This window comes from Equus quagga, chromosome 8 (assembly GCF_021613505.1).
Source record: "Equus quagga isolate Etosha38 chromosome 8, UCLA_HA_Equagga_1.0, whole genome shotgun sequence".
In the NCBI taxonomy this organism is placed as follows: domain Eukaryota; kingdom Metazoa; phylum Chordata; class Mammalia; order Perissodactyla; family Equidae; genus Equus; species Equus quagga.
Window position 1 is genome coordinate 27,079,951 of NC_060274.1, and position 20,965 is coordinate 27,100,915.

Here is a 20,965-nt window from a genome sequence, read left to right on the forward strand (position 1 = left end):
TCAGCTGAAATGTGGGTGATGTTTCAGCAGATGGCCTACCCTGCTTAATGCGAGGACTGCTGAGGGCAGAGGCAGTATAAGGAGTAAGGGCTTGAGTTCTAACATCAGACAGCCTGAGTACACATGTTAGCCTGTTTCCTACTATCTGTGACTTTATGAAAATCACTTAATATGTTCAATTTCCTGGGGATGAGAGGGAATATATTAGTAATGTCTGGCTGAGTTCACTTGTTGAGACAAGAAGGTCCTTAAAAATGTGAGCTACTCTTACGATTTCATAGTTGTTTTTAAATTTCTAAATTATTATTGTCAGTTGTTTCCAAGATTTCTTTTTGAGGGACCTAAAACCCTAAATCTCCTAACAATACTATTAGTTTATATAGAACATGCTGAAACATACATTCACTGATAAGGATAAAGGATGTAACTGTCTTCAAGTTGAAGAGACATACAGATGGTTCCCAAGTCATATTTTGTGGAAATAGATGCTAGAAAATCAATGTTATGGAGTTAATCTTCTGGGAAGGATGATATATTAGTGTGTGTCTCTCGTCAAAGTTAATTAGATGTTTTGGTTACCACAGGAATCATAGGAATAAGTTTTATCAGCATTTTTTGCTGGGTAATAAATAGTACTCATTAAAATTTTCAGATATCTCCCATACCAAGTGTTTAAATGTCATTCTTCATCATGATTATACGTGATATACTTAAAAATATTTTGTCAGCCTCAAGATTTACTGTTATTAAGAAGTTTAGAGATGATTTTTCACAGCAAGGATTTTAGGGTCTATGTACAAATCAATATTGCGTAAGATTGCTTACAGATATTACACATGGTACACCAATCTACAGGAGAGTTTTAACGGAAATATCATTCCCCAAACAAGAAAGCTTTATTACATGCCATCCTCGCACTTTTCCAGCAGAGCACGGAGGCGAAGTGCTAAGTCATCGGTTTCTCTGCCTCCCGGGACAAGACTGGAAGCTGTATTTCATTTCGTTGGGAAAAGCAGCACACTATTGTCACTTTCGAAACTTTAAAGTGTCTATAATCTGTTAAGCATTATTTGTCAGTAAACTTCTAGGATTTCAAGGTCTTTATCATATCAATGCATAACCACTAGAGTTTCCAAGAAGGTTTTGAGAATATTTTTCAGATGTATTATCTCCATTCAATAAAACTATTGACAAGATTGACAAGCGTTGGTAACTGTAGAAGTTGACGATGGGTACACGGGCTTTTGTCATAAAGTTCTTTGAGGCTGAATATCTCCTTAGTCGAAAGTTAAAAATGATGAATCTGCATCTGCATTTTTGTTTTTCTTCGGTTTTTGATTGGTGTAGGATGATAGGAAAAAGTAGTGAAGAATGTAGACAGTGAACAAACCGGAGCCCTAATTTACGTTCCTCCAATCTCCTAAATCATTTAGGAATATTGTTTTTATTTTAGAGCATGATCTGTGTGTTTAGTAGGATTTTTTTTTCAGATAGATTTTTGGGACCTTTTTTCTATTGTGCTAAGAATATTTAACATGGATGTGGAGAAATTGGAACCCCTGTACACTGTTGGTAGAAATGTGAATGGGTGTGGACACTATGGAAAACAGTATGGAGATTCACCAAAAAATTTAAAATATAACTACTGTGTGATCCAACAACCCCACTCTGGGTATATATCCAAAGGAAACAAGATCACTATCCTGAAGAGGAATGTGCACCTTCATGTCCATTGCAGCATTATTTACAATAGCCAAGATATGGAACGATGTAGGTGTCATCGACAGATGAACGGAGAAAGAAAATACAATACATATATGGAATACTGGAATTCCGGTGGAATGCTGTTCGGTCACAAGAAAGAAGGAAATCCTGCCATTTGTGACAGCATGGTGAACCTGGAGGACATTATGCTCAGTGAAATAAGACAGTCACAGAAGGACAAGTACTGCGTGACTCCACTTACATGAGGTATCCAGTCAAACTCATACGAGCAGAACCTAGGAGGGTGGTTGCCAGGGGCGGGGGGGAGGGGAAATGGGGAGTAGTCGTTCAACAGACACAAAGTTTCAATTATGCAAGGTGAGTAAGTCCTAGAGATCTAGCTGCTGTACCCTAATGCCCATAGTTAACGCTGTTGTAGGGTACACTCAACGATCTGTTAAATGGGAAGACCTCATGTTAAAGGTTTTTGGAATTTTTGAAATGTCTCAAAATTCATTCCAAGCTTATTTAGGTAAAACAGTAGGAAGCAGACTTGTTCTTTATCTTCCTCGCTTTAATGAGTGAGTAAGAAGTATTTGCCAAAAGTGTGATACACTTCATGGGAAATTTACTTTAATCTCTGGGAATTGTCATAATTATGAACACATTATCATAATGTGTCTATAATGAAAGTGGTGGAATTATTTTTTTCCCTTAAGACCAAATAATGTTTATTTACAGGGAAAGCAGCAAATCCATTATTGGTGGTAGCGACCTTTTAAGAGAACTTTTGCTTACAATTCTTCATGATGATATGATGATGTATTCCAAAATCTGTGCTGTGGATAACTAGTTCTAAGGGATATCTGAGAAAAGAGTGCTTTTTGTGATCAAATAAGTTTGAAAATAATTATGTACAAGGGATACTTTAAAAGATTTAGAATGTATTTTAGCAGGCTAAGAGTGCTGAGAAAGTCTCCGATACAGCAACCCGTTTATGTTAGAATTTCTCAAATTTATTTGGTCACAGAATCCTTTAATGTACCAATAATAGATATTCGTATCCAATGGAAATAGTTTCCATACAATGAATTTTGGGAATCTCTGAGATTTAAAGAGAGCTTTATCTGCTTTTTTACTGAATTTTATTTTGAAGACTTGACTTGTCACCTATTCAAAAGTGAAGTATTAGGTACAGAATAATTGTCACACTCTTACACTTCAGCATCTCCCTCTGTCAGGAGTCTCTGCGGATTCGACAGAAAGTTTGGGATATTTCTCAAAACACTATTTTGTGTGTGGGGGGTAGAAACCTATTACATAATGTTAGCTATGAATTTACAATGTCTCTATAATATATACATCTTGTAATTACAAATATGAAACAGTTTCTTTTTCCTTGGCTTAGCATCAAAGAGGAACTATTGGTCCTGGCTATTTCTTTTGTGATTTATTCTAAATAATTTAGCCTCTCAGCCATTGCTTCTGCATGTAGGAAAACACAACTTTCAGTGTATTAATAAAACTATATTCCTCTGTTAACCTTTTTTCTTCACCATCCTTCATTCCTGTTTTTCTTCCAATTCCATTTTATCTCATGCAAGGAGTGATGACCAGAACTTCACATAGGTTTTTGCCAACATATGTTCTATCTTAGAGAATGTTCCATATGCACCTGAGAAGAATGCATATTGTGCTGGTTTTGGATAGAGTGTTCTATATATGTCTGTGAAGTCCATCTGGTCTAGTTTTTCCTTTAATTCCACTATTTCCCTGTTCGCTTTCTGTCTGGATGATCTATCCATTGATGTAAGTGCTGTGCTGTGGTCCCCTACTATTACTGTATTGCTGTCAATGTCTCGTTTTAGGTTTGTTAATAGTTGCTTTATGTACTTTGCTGCTCCTGTGTTGGGTTTGTGGATATTCATAAGTGTTATGTCCTCTTGGTGGAGTGTCCCTTTTATCATTACATACTGCCCCTCTTTGTCTCTCATTGTCTTTTTTATCTTGAAGTCTGCTTTGTCTATTCTAAGTACGGCAACACCTGCTTTCTTCTGTTGCCATTTGGTTGAAGTATGGTCTCCCATCCCTTCACTCTGAGCCTGTGTTTGTCTTTAGAGCTGAGATGTGTTTCCTGGAGGCAGCATACTGTTGGGTCTTGTTCTTTAATCCATCCAGCCACTCTGTGTCTTTTGATTGGAGAATTCAATCCATTTACATTTAGAGTGATTATTGATATATGAGGATTAATACTGCTATTTTTATCTCTTGTTTTCCGCTTCTTCTGTATTTCCCTTGTTTCTTGTCCCATGTATTTCCTACAGCCATTTCAGTTTGGTGATTTTCTATGATGGCTTTATCTTTATTTATCATTTGTGTCTCTGTCTTAATTTTTTGTTTAGTGGTTACTGTGAGATAAAAGATCTCATAGATGAGATAGTCCATTATCTGAGAGACTCTTGTCTCCTGAGTCTAAGCAGACTCCATCTCTTTCCTCTTCCCTAAGTTATTGTTGTCACAACTTATTCCATTTTGTTTTGTGAGTTTGTGATTAAAATGGAGTGATTATAGTTATTTGTGATGCTTTCCTTCCCTTTATCTTTAATGTTATAATGGTTTGCTAACCTGTTCTGATTGAGAGCTACAATTTTCTGATTTTGTCTATTTATCTCCTTGCTCAAGGTTTTGTAAACTTTTCTTTTTTTTCAGGTATGAAGGCCTTCTTGAACATTTCTTCTGTTGTGATGAGCTCTTTTAGTTTTTGTTTTTCTGGGAAAGTTTTTTTTTTTTTTTTTGAGGAAGATTAGCTCTGAGCTAACATCTGCTGCCAGTCCTCCTCTTTTTGCTGAGGAAGACTGGCCCTGAGCTAACTTCAGTGCCCATCTTCCTCTACTTTATATGGGGGACACCTGCCACGGCATGGCTTGACAAACAGTGCATAGGTCTGCACCCAGGATCCGAACTGGCAAACCCCGGGCAGCCGAAGCAGAGTGTGCAAACTTAGCGGCTGCATCACCAGGACAGCTCCAAGGGAAAGATTTTGTTTCCTTCCTAAAGCACTTGTACATACTTGCATATCCTAGTTGTAAGTCCTTCTAGTTCTTCTGCATGAGAGGCCACCACAGCACGGCCTGATGAGTGGTGTGTAGGTCTGAGCCCAAGATCCAAACTAGTGAACGCCGGGTTGCCAAAGCAGAGCGCATGAACCTAACCAATACACCACCAGGTCTGGCCCAATCTGGGAAAGTTTTTATTTCTCCATCATATCTGAAGGATAGTTCTGCAGATAGAGCATTCTTAGCAGAAAATTTTTGTCTTTCAATGCTTTGAATGTATCATTCCACTCTCCCAGCCTGTAAGTTTTCTGCTGAGAAATCCACTGAAAGCCTGATAGGGGTTCCTTTGTGTGTTATTTTCTTCTGCCTTGCTGCCCTGAGTATTTTTTCTTTTTCATTGACTTCTGCCAGTTTTACCACTATATGCCTTGGAGAAGGTCTTTTTACATTGATGTAATTAGGAGTTCCATTACCTTTATTTTCATGTTATTCCAGCTTCTTCCCCAGGTTTCATAAGTTCTCAGCTATTATTTCTTTGAATAAATTCTCTGCTCCTTTCTCCCTCCCTTCTCCTCCTTGAATATAATAATGATGTTGCATTTCTGAATTGAGTCAGATATTTCTCAGAGAATTTCTTCATTTCTTTTTAGTCTTAGTTCCCTCTCCTCCTCCCCCTGAAGTATCTTATATTTCTGTCCTCTAATTCACTAATTCTGTCCTCCCTAATGTCAGCTCTGTTGTTTAAGGATTCTAGATTTCTTTTATCTCATTCATTGTGTTCTTCATCTCCAGTATTTCTGTTTGGGTTTGTGTTTTTTTTTTTTTGAGAGCTTCAATCTCTTTTGTGAAGAATTCTCTCTGTCCATTCATTTTATTCCCGAGTTCACTGAACTGTCTTTCCAAGCTTTCTCATAACTCATTGAGTTTCTTTATGATCGCTATTTTGAATTCTCTGTCAGACTGCACATTTCTGTGACTTCAAGATTGGTTTCTGGGTGCTTTTCATTTTCCTTCTGGTGCAGAAGGTTAAAGTGTTTTTTCATGCTGTTTGGTGGGCTGGACCTTTGCTGGTGCAGAGTGGTAGTATCTGCTCACAGATTCCACCTGTCACCACTGTAGGGGGCAGGAGCTGTCTTTTCTGAGCCCTCTGTGACCCCTGGCAGTTGTGCCTATCCGTTGGAAGATGTGCTGATAGGGGTCTCTATGTCTGGCCACCACTGCTTCACACATGCAGATGCAAGTGCTCTGGCGGGGACCCCCTGCCCTGGCCGACTGGCCGAGCTGGTGCACCAGGTGGGATGTGGGGGAGGGTGTGTCTTCCTTCCCATCTGCACTCCTGCTCTGGACTCACTGGAGGCCCATGTGGACTGCTGGGCTTGGTGGGGGCACCCCTGCAGTGACTGAGCGGCTTCAGCACTGAGCATTCCTGCGGGCTGGGAAGCAACTCTGAGAGCACAAGCGTTCCTGAGGAGGGCTGCCATCCCCCCATCTCCTCCTGCATGAGGTCCCACGCCCTAGAATGCTGCCACTGGGGAGGGAGATGAGATCCTTTACCTCATTCCACTGCTTCCTGGGGGACCAGCACCCCCACTTCAGATGTATGGCTGTGTGTCTCTTGTCCCTTGTGTTGTGTTGTGTGACTGTCCTCTGTTGGTTAAGGACTGCCCTTTTCATTGTGTCTTAGTGGGCAGAGCCTAAGGGAACAGTTCACTCCGCCATGATGCTGGTGTCACCAGCAGAACTTCGCATAGAATTTTCAAGTGCAGAAGTGTGTGTTTGTGCAGGGGTGGCAAAATATTTTCTAATTCCTTTCCAAAGTCCCGATTATTTCCCAGCTGCAGTGTCTCACTGAAAATTCAACAAAATATGCTCAGTCATTCTCTGATTCATTTCCTGGGCTGTCACGGAGAGCTCAAATTCCATCACACTGGAATTAATGTTCTGACTTTTTTCCTGAATGAATCATATGCTGCTACTTACATTGAATTTCATTATGTTTCCCAATTGTCTATTATGTCTACTAGCAGTTTTAATTTACAAGTGAGAGAAATAAAAATCTTGAGATAAAGAATCTCCTTAGATGTTTGATTAGACCTGAACATGATTTCTTTTAATATTCCAGAAAACCACTAATTCTTTTCAGAAAATATTTACATTCCAGTTTACCAATAATCATCTATTTAGCAATTAAATATTAGAGAAGTCGTTAGCTTCTAATTTGTCTTAATATTCTAATTAATTAGAAATTTGTGCATACTGTTTATTTAAAGTTTTAACTTAATTTGACATGAGAACATGTTAAATTTATTGATTTGTTGTTGATACTTGTCTTCAAATCTTAAATTATTAGCAATGTTATATGCAGTCTAAATTTTTTTTATCAGTGTTTAAACCCTTGTCAAGTTTGTTTTGATCTCTTCTTGATGAATATGTCTGTAATCATTTAAGTTTATCCTCATTTTAACAAATTCATGCAAAGAATGTCTCAGCATCTGCGGTACATGAATGAAGGGCAAAACAGAAGAGTTGTAGGCTCAGGTCTTTAAGCCCACAGGCTAGAGGACAGGTCTTTGGGGTGGCCTGTTTAATCAGTAAGGGAAGATGCCACATGTCATTGTTCCAGCAGCCGCTGCGAATGGCAGAGGAAGGCGCCGGCATCCGTACGCAGAGGCTTTCTGACTGCCGGTCTGAGGAGTCAGCGGACGCGCACCTGCAGAGGGAACGGCGGAGAATCACAGAGCCAGGGCGTGTGCTCCAGTTTGAGTTCTCAGGCGACTGTGTGGTGAGTCTCCTTCTACCTTCCTGTGGTTTGCAATTTTTGTGGAGATATACGTTGAGAAGGAGGAGGAGAGAACAGAGATTTTTGAAAAGAACCAGTTAAGGTAATCAGGAAGGTCTTGCCAACACTTCTGCAAATTGCTTTCTTTACAGTGGATCTCTACTCACTCAGAAAGACCTGAGTGGGTGGACGGTGCCGTTGTTTACCTCCTACATATGACATTGTTGGATCTGAAGAGAAATGCATTCACCTTGCTGCTTTTACTGAAAAAGAAAAAAAGCTTTCAGGCAAATATCAAAATTTAAAAGCCCCATCAGAGCAAAATAATGACTGCAATCTCTCCAATTCTTCACGGAGATTTTATCCAATTTGATACACTCTTCACAAGAAATGAGAGCGATTGTGTTACTTTGGGGAGACGCGTCAGGCAGCAAACGTGCTATTCCACCAGTCTGCGTCTGGTCCCAGATCTCCTGACCCAGGATGTACATTAAGAACCCATCAAAAGTCGTAGAAAGGCATGTCATAGAAGATATACAATGGAAATATTTGCAAGACTGGAAGCAAAACAAAAGCAAATGTGAACATTTCCTAAGTTACAACTTCACAACAGAGAGCTCTAACGGAGAAGGTTTACAGCACTCTAAGGTGACTCTTCAAGGGCGTGGATCCCTCGTTGTACAGGGAACACATACACTGGAAAGCCTCGAGGCACTCATTAAAAATACAGATTCCTAGGTCCCCTGTAAGACTGACTGAATCAGAATCTGACAAGTAGAAGCCAGGAATATGTATTTTTACAAGTGCCTTAGGTGATTCTTATGCATCCTTAGGCTATGAAGCCCTGATACAGGGTAGTTAGAAAAGACACTTTGAGAGTACACATTAAAAAGGAATAGCCGATATTCAGAAATTATATTCGCAGTCTATATAAGCTTTTTGTCATCTCTTTCCAACATAAGAACTTGACAAGTAATAAAGGATGTTTAATTTTGGTTCCTATGAAAGAAATACTGGGTCCGTCTAATGCATTGGATAGGGTTGGGATGGACTATGCCTGGTTCACATTGGATCCAGCGAGTGGAGAACAGCAGACTTTATTATGATCCCTAAATTCTTAGATGTAAGAACAATACTTGCTCATCAGAAATCATCAGAAATATTTTTAAGAAAGTGGACAGAGGTCCTGCCACTTTATTTTATCCATCTGTGTGCTGATTGAGATTTTCATTAGGCTCCATTTAAGTCAACAATTCCTATTATACGTAGCAGAAAAATTCTAGGGTTCTTAAGTAGATTTTTTCCACAAACTTTACAAAATGGAAAAGGAAAATAGCTAATAGTTTGTATTCCAAATACATTCTAACATCTGTGGGACTTAAAATGTGTTACCTTCAAACCTGTGTTTCTTATATTATTCGTGTTAGTTTCATTATTAACATTAGTTAATGAAGTCCACATTAGAAAACTCAGAGTCGTCTTTAGTTTCCTTTCCTCTCTCCTCATGCCTTGTAACCAGCTGCCCAATTCAGCAAATTCCACATATTTCATCCTTCTTCGATCTGTCGTCTTTTCTAAGTTTCAGTACCACTGCCTTGGTAGTTGAAAGCATCAATGCCCTTGGCAAGATCATTGGAGCATTATTTTAACCTGTTTCTGTCTTCATTCTGGACACCTTCTTGAATTTCCTATAAATTGATGTCCAAGATATTCTTTTGGAACAAAGGACTGAAGATGCTCCTTGCATACTGGAAAACATTTGCTGGCTCTTATTTTCCTTCAAGTTAATGTCCAAATTTCTTAGTAGTCTTTTCACAACCTGCTTTGGCATATATTTCCAGTGCCTTACAACTCTATCCCACAAAAAGATGGAAAGGACCACATTGTAAGTAGGGAAATATACTGCAGTATTTCAAGCAAAGATGGGATGTCAGGTTTTTTGCCATGGGGGTTCTCACAGTACTTGGGAGAAATTATCTCGTTGGTCCCTTCTTAAACCATGGAGCTATAACTTTCTCCAGCAGAAAGACTTTTGTTTCTTGATGTTGCTCTATTCAACATCTATATTAATAGGAACACTCAGAAATAAATTGAGGTCATTGGGAACCAGAAAATAAGCATTTAGATGACAAAATATTGATTTTCTTTCCATAGCAAAAGTGCTTTCATAAAAAAGTAAATAAAATTCTTTGTAGACGATTTACAAATGAAATATGGGAAATTGGCTTTTTCTAAAGCATCTATTGATTCAATGTCCACAAACACTTTTGCTTGTCAACACGGTGTGATCACTGCTCAATCTTTATGAAACTGCAAAGGGACATAACTACCCAATTAAATTTAAGTGAAACATTATTCATGTTAGATTAGCGTTATGAGATGAGCGTCTCTGTAAAGTTTGAGCACAAAATGTCACGTCTAGACATCTTCCTAGTGTTCTTTTAAATTAATTTCATCAAAATGGAAGTACCTTATGCCACATGAGTTTGTCAGTTTTGTTATTTGTGTTAGTCTGATGAGAATTGTATTATGAGAAGAGGTTTGCTTATGTAAAGACACAATCTAAACATTGCAGTATTTAGATGGAAGCAATGTAAAACATAGTTGACGTTTATGTAATACTTGCTATATGCCAGACCTTGTGTTTTTGATAATTAACTCATTTGATCAAACTTGGTGAGTCATTATCTTTAGTTTTATAAACTCCGTAATTTATGACTCTTAGAAATACATATTTTCGACCAAGATATAAAATAATAATAATAATAATAATAGTATTTTAGAAACTACTTCCACAAGCCACAGACTGGGAGGAAATCTTTGCAAAATGCATGTCTGATAAAGACTGGCAGCCAAAATACACAAAGAACTCTTAAAACTAAACAAGAAAAACAGCCAAATTAAAAGCTGGACAAAGGGTCCGAACAGACACCATGTCAAAGAAGATATACAGATGGAAAATAAGCATATGAGAAGATGCTCAACATCGAATGTCATCAGAGAATTTCAAATTAAAACAATAATGAGATATTACTACACACCCATTAAACTTCCTCAAATCCAAAACACTGACTCAGATGCTGGCAAGGATGTGGAGGAGCCTTCGTTGCTGCTGGGACTGCAACATCGTACAGCCAATCTGGAAAATAGTTTGGCAGTTTCTTACAAAACTTAACGTGCTCATACCATACAATCCAGCAATCATGCTCCTTGGTATTTACCCAAAGAAGTTGAAAATTTGTGTCCACACAAAATCCTGCACACAAATGTTTACAGCAGCTTTATTCTTAGTTACCCAAACTTGGAAGCAACTAAGACGTCCTTCAATAGGTGAGTGACAAACAAACTGTGGCATATCCAGACATGGAATATCATTCGGTGATAGAAAGAGATGAGCTAACAAGAGACAAACAGACATGGAGGAAACTTAAATACATATTGCTAAATGATAAAAACCAATCTGAAAGGCTACATACTGTCTGATTCCAACTACAGCAGTCTCCCCATCCACGGGGGATGTGTTCTAAGACATATGGATGCCTGAAACCATAGATAGTATGGAGCCCTATACTACGATTTTTCCTATACATACGTACCTCCGATAAAGTTTAATTTATAAATTAGGCACAGTAATAGATTGACAAAAACAATTAATGATAACATAGAATGATTTTAACAATGTGCTGTAATAAAAGTTATGGGAATGTGGTCTTTCTCTCTCTCTCAAAGTATCTTATTGTACTATACTCACCCTTCTTCACGGGATGCCGAGAGATGATACAGTGCCTACGTGATGAAGTGAAGTATTTGGCATATCCGAATTGCCGGCATGATCACTCTTGCACTTTGGGGCCATTATTAAGGAAAAAAAGGGTCACTTGAACACAAGCACTGTGATACCAGGACAGTGGATCTGATAACCAAATGGCTACTGATAACCAAGTGACTAATAGGTGGGTAGCACACACAGTGTGAATCTGCTGGACAAAGGGACAATTTATGTCCTGGGCAGGATGGAGCAGGACGGCCCGCAGTTTAAAATTTACGAATTGTCTATTTCTGGGATTTTTCCATTTAATATGTTTGGACCTCGGTTGACTGCAGGTAACGGAAACCACGGGAAGTGAAACTGCAGATAAGGGGGGCTACTGTCTATGACATTCTGGAACATGCAAAACTGTGGAGACAGTAGAAAGATCAGCGGTTGCAGGGGCTGGGGTAGCAGGAGCCATGAATAAGCGAAGCACAGAGGATTTTTAGGAGAGTGAAAATACTCTGTATTATGCTATAATGATGTATACATGTCATTACACATATATCTGTCCAAACCCATCAAACACAACAGCACAAAACACAACACATGAGAGTGAACCCTAATGTAAACTATGGACTTTAGTTAATAATAATATATCAACTTCGGATCATCAATTGTAACAAAATTACCAACTAGTGAAAGATGTTAATAACAGTGGGAACTGGCAGGGGGAGGGCATGGGGGGTGGTTAATATTGGAACTTTGTAGTTTCTGCTCAATTTTTCTATAATCCTAAAACTACTCTAAAAAATAAAGGCTATTAATTAACAAAATTAGTTCCCAGGTTAGTCAAAATAGAAATATTATAACTTAACACTTTTATACACTTAACATTTTTTCTTCTGCCTCTTAGTTAACTAAGTGAATTAGAAAGGAAATTTCTCCTAGGCTGCCTGACCCTGTTTCCTTACTGCCCACAGCAGGTTCTTAGATGCTGGAGTGCAATCTATTACTGCACCATTCTACTTGGGGATAATCCTGTGCTTGCTTTATTTAAATTCCCTAGAGACCAATATGACTGAAGAGTGACAGAAAGCAAAGTACCAGAACTTTGAAGCTTTCAAAATTTAATTCAAAAATGTGTATTAAATACTCCTTTTGGAATTCCTTGCTGAAGATTTCTTGGAGTTAATTCTAAGAATGGTCCTGCAAGGGAGGCATGGGGTAAGAAGTGTTCCCGTTGGGCGCATCACCATAGTCCCCTTTTATGGGTTCATCAACGAGGCCTGTGGATATAGGGGCATTCGATGTTTGCCTTTTAGGCAGGTACTGAGTTATATGGTGACCCTCACAGCCTGTCTGTCAAGCCCAGCAGAGTGATTGATGTTGCTGGAGCTAAGGCATGAAAACAAAGGTTTGGTGAAAATATGTTCAAAAAGTTGAAACCAGATTAATGTGAAATTTTTGAGAAGAAAGTTTAACCTTAAAATTATTAATTTTAAAAATAAGAATAAGCAATATCTAAAATGTGATGCTTAGGTATCTTTGTTTTGCCTTTTTTACGAGACAGTAGGTCCACCTGAAATATTATCATCCACTCTTACTTATCTCAGCACAGCTGAAGATCGTGGGCAAAGAAAGATAGCAGTGCCATTGCCATTGTGTCTTGCATTTTGATACTGCAAGCCTAGAAAACAATACGGCGCATTATATTCTCCATTGTTCGTAATACTTTGTAGGAATTGTTGCCTAGAATTGAATGAGAAAATCTCCAGACTGACATTATCTGCTTCTGACACATGTAACTATTTCACAAAAGGGATTGGCTCATTCAGACTCATACGCATATTTAAAGTGGAAACAATTTTCCGGATTGGGAGCTTGGCTTATTTTCCTTTTGTGATTGTTGATTATACAACAGTATTCTCGTTGCTCATTCTCCAAATCTGCAAACGTGATTTCTGGCACAGGTGTGGTTCTGTTGTGGGCCAAATGTTTGCATACCCCCAAAATCTGCAGGGTGAAGCCCTAATGCCCAGTGTGATTACATTTGGAGATAGGGGCCTTTGGGAGGTAATTAGGGTTAAACGAGGTCATAATACCAGGGTCCTCATGATAGAATTAGTGCCCTTATAAGAGGAGACACTGGAGAATTTGCTCTCTCTACACACAAAGATCACGTGAGCACACAGCAAAATGGTGGCCACCGACAAACCAGGAGGAGAGCCCCCAGCAGAAATCAACTATGCTGGCCCCCCGATCTTGGACTTCTGGCCTCTGAAACTGTGAGAAGATAACTTCCTATTGTTTAAGCCATCCAGTCTATGGTATTTTGTTAAGGCAGCCTTAGCCTACTAAGACAGAGTCAACGAAGAAATCTGAATAAAGAAAGGAGACAACAGCTCTATTTGAAAGTCTATCCTACCTAAAGATAGACTTAAATAGGTTAAATAAGGTCATAAGAGTGGGTCAGTCAATAGGACTGATGTCCTTATAAGAAGAAGAGACACTAGGGATCTGTGTACACATGTGTGAGGCTTCTATAGCAAAGTGAATGATTACTCTTACCTGGAATGATCAACTGTGTTTAACTTTTATGTATGTCGCAAAATCTGATTGACTCACGCAATGCGCATGTGGTCTATGTTCCTCACAGGACAAGCCACAGGACATATTTGCCCAGAAATTCCACCGTATCACTTGTCCTCTTTGGACCCACTAAAGAGCACACTTGCGTGTTTTGTGGGAGAGCAGAAAATCTGAAATTCACAAAAGAACCATTTCTATTGCCCGGATTATAGATTTGCTCTTAAAAGAAGCTCTGTTTAAGCACTGATGGAATTTAATCAAGATCCCCCCAGGTAGGGTTGCCAGACAAAATATAAAAGAGTTAAAAATGAATTTCAGATAAACAACAGATACTTTTTAGTATGAGTATATCCCATGAACTAGTTTTTTGTTTATCTGAAATTCAAATTTAACAGCATCCTATATTTTTACTTTCTAGGTCTGGTAACCCTATTCCAAGCCATCTTTTTTTTGAGGGGAGTGGGGCAGCAACTTGCACTTATTGATCTATCAGATGGTACACAGCAATGGCATTTATCAAGCACCTACTGTGTGCAGTGATTAAGTCACTGGTCTCAAGTAATGAAGACAAATCAAAGTATTGGAGGCACAAAGGAGTGAAAGAATTATGTTGCTCTTCTCATATATGATTCAAAATAAAAATAATACCAAGCTGTAAGATAAATGTCAGGGAATTCAACTAAATTCTGATTTTTCACATATTGACTCCAGCTTTTTAAAAAACATCAAATGTCAATTTTTGCCAAAAGAATTTTTCTCCCTCTTGTGTTTTGTTTCCTATCCTGGATTTGCAGGTGCTGTAAAGTTGAACCTGATCTTATTATTGAGGAATTCATTATTGGGCACAGCGCAGAGTAAGATCTCAATGATTTTATGCTGAATGAATAAATGAACGAATAAACAAAGATGGGATGTAATAAAGGAAATGTTAAAAAATTTTAATACTTTGTTAAAAGAACAAGACAGAATGTAAATTCTGAACTCTGTACAAACAATACATGGAGGTCCATGGGATTCTGTAACACATGGAGCGAGTTGATTTAGAGGAACAGGAAGATTTTTGACAGAAGATTGTGAAAGAGGAAAACACTGTACGACTATGAGCTCCTTTACTGGAATATTAGATTATTAAAACAAGGATTACGTTTTCATGTTTTGGTCTCAGTATCTAGAACAGTGCCTGGTCCATTTTTAGCAATAAAAATCTATTTAGAAAGAATAAAGGAAGAAAAGTAGGGAGAAAAGAATGAAGGTCGAGAAGAAGGAAAGAAAGAAGAACAGAACTAGTAATTGTTGTGGACAGGTGTGGAGATAGAAAATTGCATAACTTGCTCATGTAGAGTAGAGAATAGTGTACACCGAAACGAGCAAAATATAAAAATGGAAATGAAATTGGCCCCAGAATATGAAGAACTTTGAAAGCAATGGTAGACAAGTAGAAATTTTTTAAATATTTGGATGGTTATTTTTGTAACTTTATGGAGACTGTATTAATATCAAGAAACTTTTTGAGCGTCTATTCCTGAAGCAAAACGTTGAAACTTCCCAATACATGCATATATTTATCTAGCATATACCAACAGTACTATAATAATATTCCATACCTTTTAAACAGGCACATAGGTAGAAGTCACAATAACCGATAAGGTAACCTAAGAAGTTCTATACATGTCTCGGGCGCTCCCCAGCTCATCACACTCGTCCCTCGGGTTGTATGCACCTCACTTTGAAAACCTCCCAGCAGAAGTGCCCATTTTCACGCGTTTTCTCTACGCTGGTTCTCTAAATACTCTCAGGACAAGCTTTATGCATTTGAGCTTCTGGAACTTTGTCCATGCCATTTCCCTTCTGAAATTTAAATGTGTCTAGCTGAAGCCCATCTATAAAAGGAAACCTTCCTAATGACCCTCACAGTAGGTGACTCCTTTGTCTTCTGAACAACAGAAAAAGCTTCTGTATTATACAGATATTCGGTATTTGGCATAAACGATCTTAAATTACATTGGACTGAACAAGTTGCCTTGTTTTGAAGGGTCGCTATGACATATCTTTCCAATTAGATGGCAATCTCTTTTAGGGCAGGGAGTTCCTATACTTCTTTTTTTTAATCCATGGAGTAGATAACCCAGTGCCTTATTCAATAAAGACTTACTGATGGATTGTGGTGAGCAATAAGACCATTGGTAACTCTCCCAAGTAATTCCTCGTTGATGTTTCAGCTGGAGTATTTTGGTTGAAATGGAAACTGAGTCAAATGAAAGAAAAGTGGAAGCAAAGACAAGACGGAGAGCAGCTTGCACTCAAACATAGGCTCTTCCAGGAAGATCGATCTCATCATTCATTTTATCATTTTCTGTTCTTGTGTCACCCATTGAAGACTTAGATTTTTATGACAGAGTGTGATGTGCCTATTTTGGGCCATTTGGGCATTTCCTGGGTTTTTAGTCTGATTGATTTGCCATTCCTACAAAGAAAGCTTAAAAAGGCGGCTTTACCAAAAAAAGTGGTGGTGAATGCTGGGGAGATATAAACAGCTGTGTCCCACACTGTATGTCACAAATAGTGATGCAGTCATGGTCTACCTAAAGATGACAATTCTGAGTTAAAGAAAAATGTCCGTGGCTTGCACGGATAGCTGGACTGGTAGATGCGCTTCAGAAACCAGAGAGCAGTAGCTGCGATCTGAAGTAACCAGAATATTAATTACATGAAGCATTTTTATGGGTTGCTATGTTGATTTCTTAACAAGAATCAGAGCCAATTTGTTCTTATTTAGAATGGGCAGGCCTGCTAAATAACCTTGGGCAAGTTATTTAGCATTTCTGAATGCAGTTTCATAATTTTAAAAAAGGGAAGGATAATGCCAATATACTTAAGTAAACTGTTACAAAGATTAAATAAATTAATGCATATTCAGTGCTTAATATAATGCTGGGCTAGGGTAATTTTTCAACTAATGTTAGCTATGACCATTATGATTATAGAGGTAACATATTCATATGATCAATGCATCCCATATTTCATATTTATATCCAAACGTCTTCATAATTGGCTTATTTGCATTTGAACCAGACACATCTAAACTCACCAGTGATCCTATTTAAATCCTAGTTCTCTTGAACATTATAATATTCTTCTTAGAACCAAAACATAAAGAATTATAAGTTTAACAAATATTTCTATATTTCTCAAACATGCTTTTTCTTTCTTTCAGTGAAGAGAAATATGGAATAACATTCATTCAAGACAGCTTATTTCAATGAAATTAAAGAAACTAACAAGAAGCAATTAGGGGTTTGAGAAGGGACAGAAAATAGAGATGGCCACATCTAGCTGTAGCTTTATAAATACCCATCGATGGAAAAGTCACAACTTTTCTGAATGTAAAACAGGAAGATGTCATAAGTTGTAATGTTTGTAAATATTTAAAGGAGTGAGGGGAATGCGAAAGGACATACTTATTTTTGAGACGTACATAAAGTTAAGTTTGTAGAGGCGCGAGGCTACATCGATTTAATATTAACAATGGGACGTGTAATACTTCAGTGTGATTGAAGTAAATGCTGAAAGAAAATGTTTAAATTGGCCAATATTTCAATTTTTTTCTAGGCTAACCTTGAATGGCCAGAAATTTCATTTATTTCCTCTTTTATTCCAGAATACTCAAATTTAAGTCTGTGCCATTTTGATCTTACTTTGGGGTCCTTATAGTTCTCCTGTGAATTATGAAAATAGGAAAGAAAATAGAAAAGTAAGAAAGAAATGTGAATGCATGTTTTTTCTCTGTTTGGTATGGATAATCTACCTAGTTTAAGATTTTGACGTGTGTCATGATGTAATGCAGAGTTTTCCCTGGCCTCTTTAGATATGATGTGAATGATCGAATTGGAAGGATATTGGAGAAGCGAATCTATATCAGAGCTTATAAAATCTTTACAAAAGTATTTTCCCTTTTTGACTAAGACATTGCCTAAATCCATGGCGTGGTGGATGCCAGGTCGTCTATCAAATCTCCTGAAGTGTTTTGAGCCTAAACATCTTGTCTTTTTCTAAGTTAAATAAAGATCCAAATTCAATAATTCTTGAACCCAAATGTGCATAAAGTTTTCGTGGTGTGTCTGGTTAAAATCCAGATTCCTGTGGTCCATCCGCTTGGAGAAACACTGCCATAGGAGCTATGGCTTCTGCCTGACATCCAGACCACTTGTTATTATTGTTGCAGTTTACCTCCTCATAGCTGTTCCTTCAATCAACCCTGTATAATTTTAAAATGGGAGAGCGGAGATAAAGAAGACCCACAGCCTTTTATATATCACTGTGGGTTGATTTCTATATCTATATTTGGATGTGACTGTCTGATCTTAACTGTATCTCCCAAACCTCAGTTCCATCAGCTGTTTCTGGGCTTCTGCAAGAAAAGAATTTCATGGCCAAACAGCTTACATAGCATGTGATAAATCTTTGCCTTCTGTTAGAGAGTTACAGACACATGCCCACACACAAGATTGTGTGGCTTTGTTTTAACCAGGATTCTGACCCTGGAATCTTATTAATAAGAGACAAGCATTAATATCTTGTAGAAATATTATTCCTCATAGAGAGCTAAGCCCACCTTGCTTTCTTGCTAAACCTGTTATCTTTTTGACAATTCAGACTACTGTTTTGGTTTACAAGTCCTCTCTGGCACACTTAGAGCTTACATGGAGTGAGATGAGTCAGAAACAGCAGTATCGACAGCAGCTGGCCTCTTCCAAACTAAATCCGATTATGGGGACTAAAGGATTTTCAGACGGCCAAGGATTGTCTTCTGCCACAGGTGCAGGTAGCATAAGATGCCTTCCAAGCCCCTCCTTTTACAAGACTTGGGAGTAAAAGCAGGTAGCTTGTGTGAGTAAAAAGGAAGAATTCAACATTTGGCGGATGAAATCAAAGCCATGTAAAGTCACATTTGGTGACCAGTGTAGACTGCACTGCGGTCAAATAAGCTTTATAAACATGTTTGAAGAAAGACTCGTTTTTCATCATAGGGGCCTAGAAAACAATGAACAGAAGAATAATTGTGCATGCGCACAGTGTCAGCTAGGAGAGAGAATATTTCAATGACAAGGAGCAATACTGTCTGGCTAGGTTGCGTCTTTGGGGGAAGGAACGTGTTAGACTGACAGAAGCTGTTTAGGATCATCCAAATTCCTCGTGCTGATTCCTTGGACAATAAGTAAATTTCTGTTTCAGTTTTCATGTAATTCTGCCATAAAGAAAGCATACCTTGATCATGGCAATGTGTACATTCTGGTCAGAATAGAGTCATGATTCTTACCGTAAATGAATAAACTGGTATTCTGTTTTACATTCCAGCCTGTCATTAATTTAATTTAGAGTAAGTTAACATCCCTGAGTCTGATCACATTTGAGGTCAAAGAAGTTTCAACAAAACCCAGGCTCTAATGAAATCACCTTTTAAATGCTACCCTGAGAGATTTTGGTAGACCATTCAAAAATGCATCCCAGGCAAAAATCTTTCTACTCGCTTCTCTTCAAAATGCAACACATTCAGTATAAAGATTTGTATGAGAACATCAGCCTTGCTTCTAAGGAGGGTATTTTTGCTGGTTTGAGAAGAGGAAAGTCAATTTAGTTCCTGCCGTTCACTGTTAGCTCCATGTTTGTCAAGTTCTGTAGAAGGAATTATTCCCCTGAGAATTGGTGTCTCCCTTCATCCTTTTTTCTCAGAATTCTGGCAACACAGAAGAATAGAAGGACGTTACATTGGGCGAATATCTTACAGCCCTTTGTGAAATCTTGCAAACGTGACTCCCAGTGTCCCTCATCTGAATCGCTAGGCTAAACTCATCCCACTCACGTGATCTATCGAGACTTGCACCGCAGAGCTAAGTGTTCCATTTAGAAGGTCTCTCTGCACCTCGCTTTCACCCCGTGGAAAAAGGAGCAGTCATTACAGACAACTGTAATGTGAATTAAGGTGTGCATAATTTTTAATACTTCCAACAGTGAGTTCTTTTGTGGGGACTTCCCAAGTGAGAAAAGAAGGCTTTTTCTGCCTTTTTTCTTGCTCCAATCCAACATCTGAGATATTATAAAACTTAGAAGATTTTTAAACATGTTACAAATGTATTAGCCTTTCATATTTAAAGGAATTACTAAAACCTCTTCACATATGGCTATTTAACAGTCTCAAAACTGTCTTTATCTTCTCATAACATCTCCACTGAAAGACTCTTCCATAGTTCTTTATACATACCCACTCTCTCTTTCGTCAATACTTTTTATTTTGGTTTCCGGTTATTATTTTTTTAAAAAAGAGAAACATCTTCCTACTTGATTTCCTAACGTACACATCTGAAAATTGGGCGATGAAGACTCTCCTCCCTCAATTCTCTGAGCTGAGTTAAAGGTAAGCATCGCTTGAGTGTTGCTCAAGTCCCAGTGGCCCTGAGATTTGCCTATAGAGCAATTTAAATTAACCAGTACCCTGCAAGTCTCTCCAATACTGTAATAGAAAAGCTTTATAGTGATTCCAATAGGCAGGGGTCCTCTTGACCTCTCTCTGCTCCCAACCTGCTCTCTGGAAGGATAACATATTTAATTTTATGTCAAATTGCAAATTTGTTGTTTTCTTGTGCCATATTATAAGCAACTAAATTTAAATGGAATGAAAATTAATGTTTAATTAAGTCAACACCAATTTACATAAGTCTTCAAAAACCTATTAAAACAAAAATTTATAATCAAGTGTAATGCTTGTCAGAATTGTTTATTTTGCCATAATAAGATAAAACCCCTGGATACTTTGCCAACTGATAATTTTCAAAACTATTCTTAGAGTATCATTTAGCATGGCTTCATTTTCACTGAGAAAAATTACTACCCTTTTAAGAAATGAGAGGATATTAAAAAATCGATGGTTGGACCAAGGAAAGAATTCATGACTCACTTTGAAATGATCAGGGGACTTCAATAAGCAGTTTTCTCAGGTACTTTGATAGGTATTTATTGAGTGCTTATGTTAGGCCAAGCACTGGGTTATGGAGGAATGGACAGATACATCAACGAATCATGGTCAAA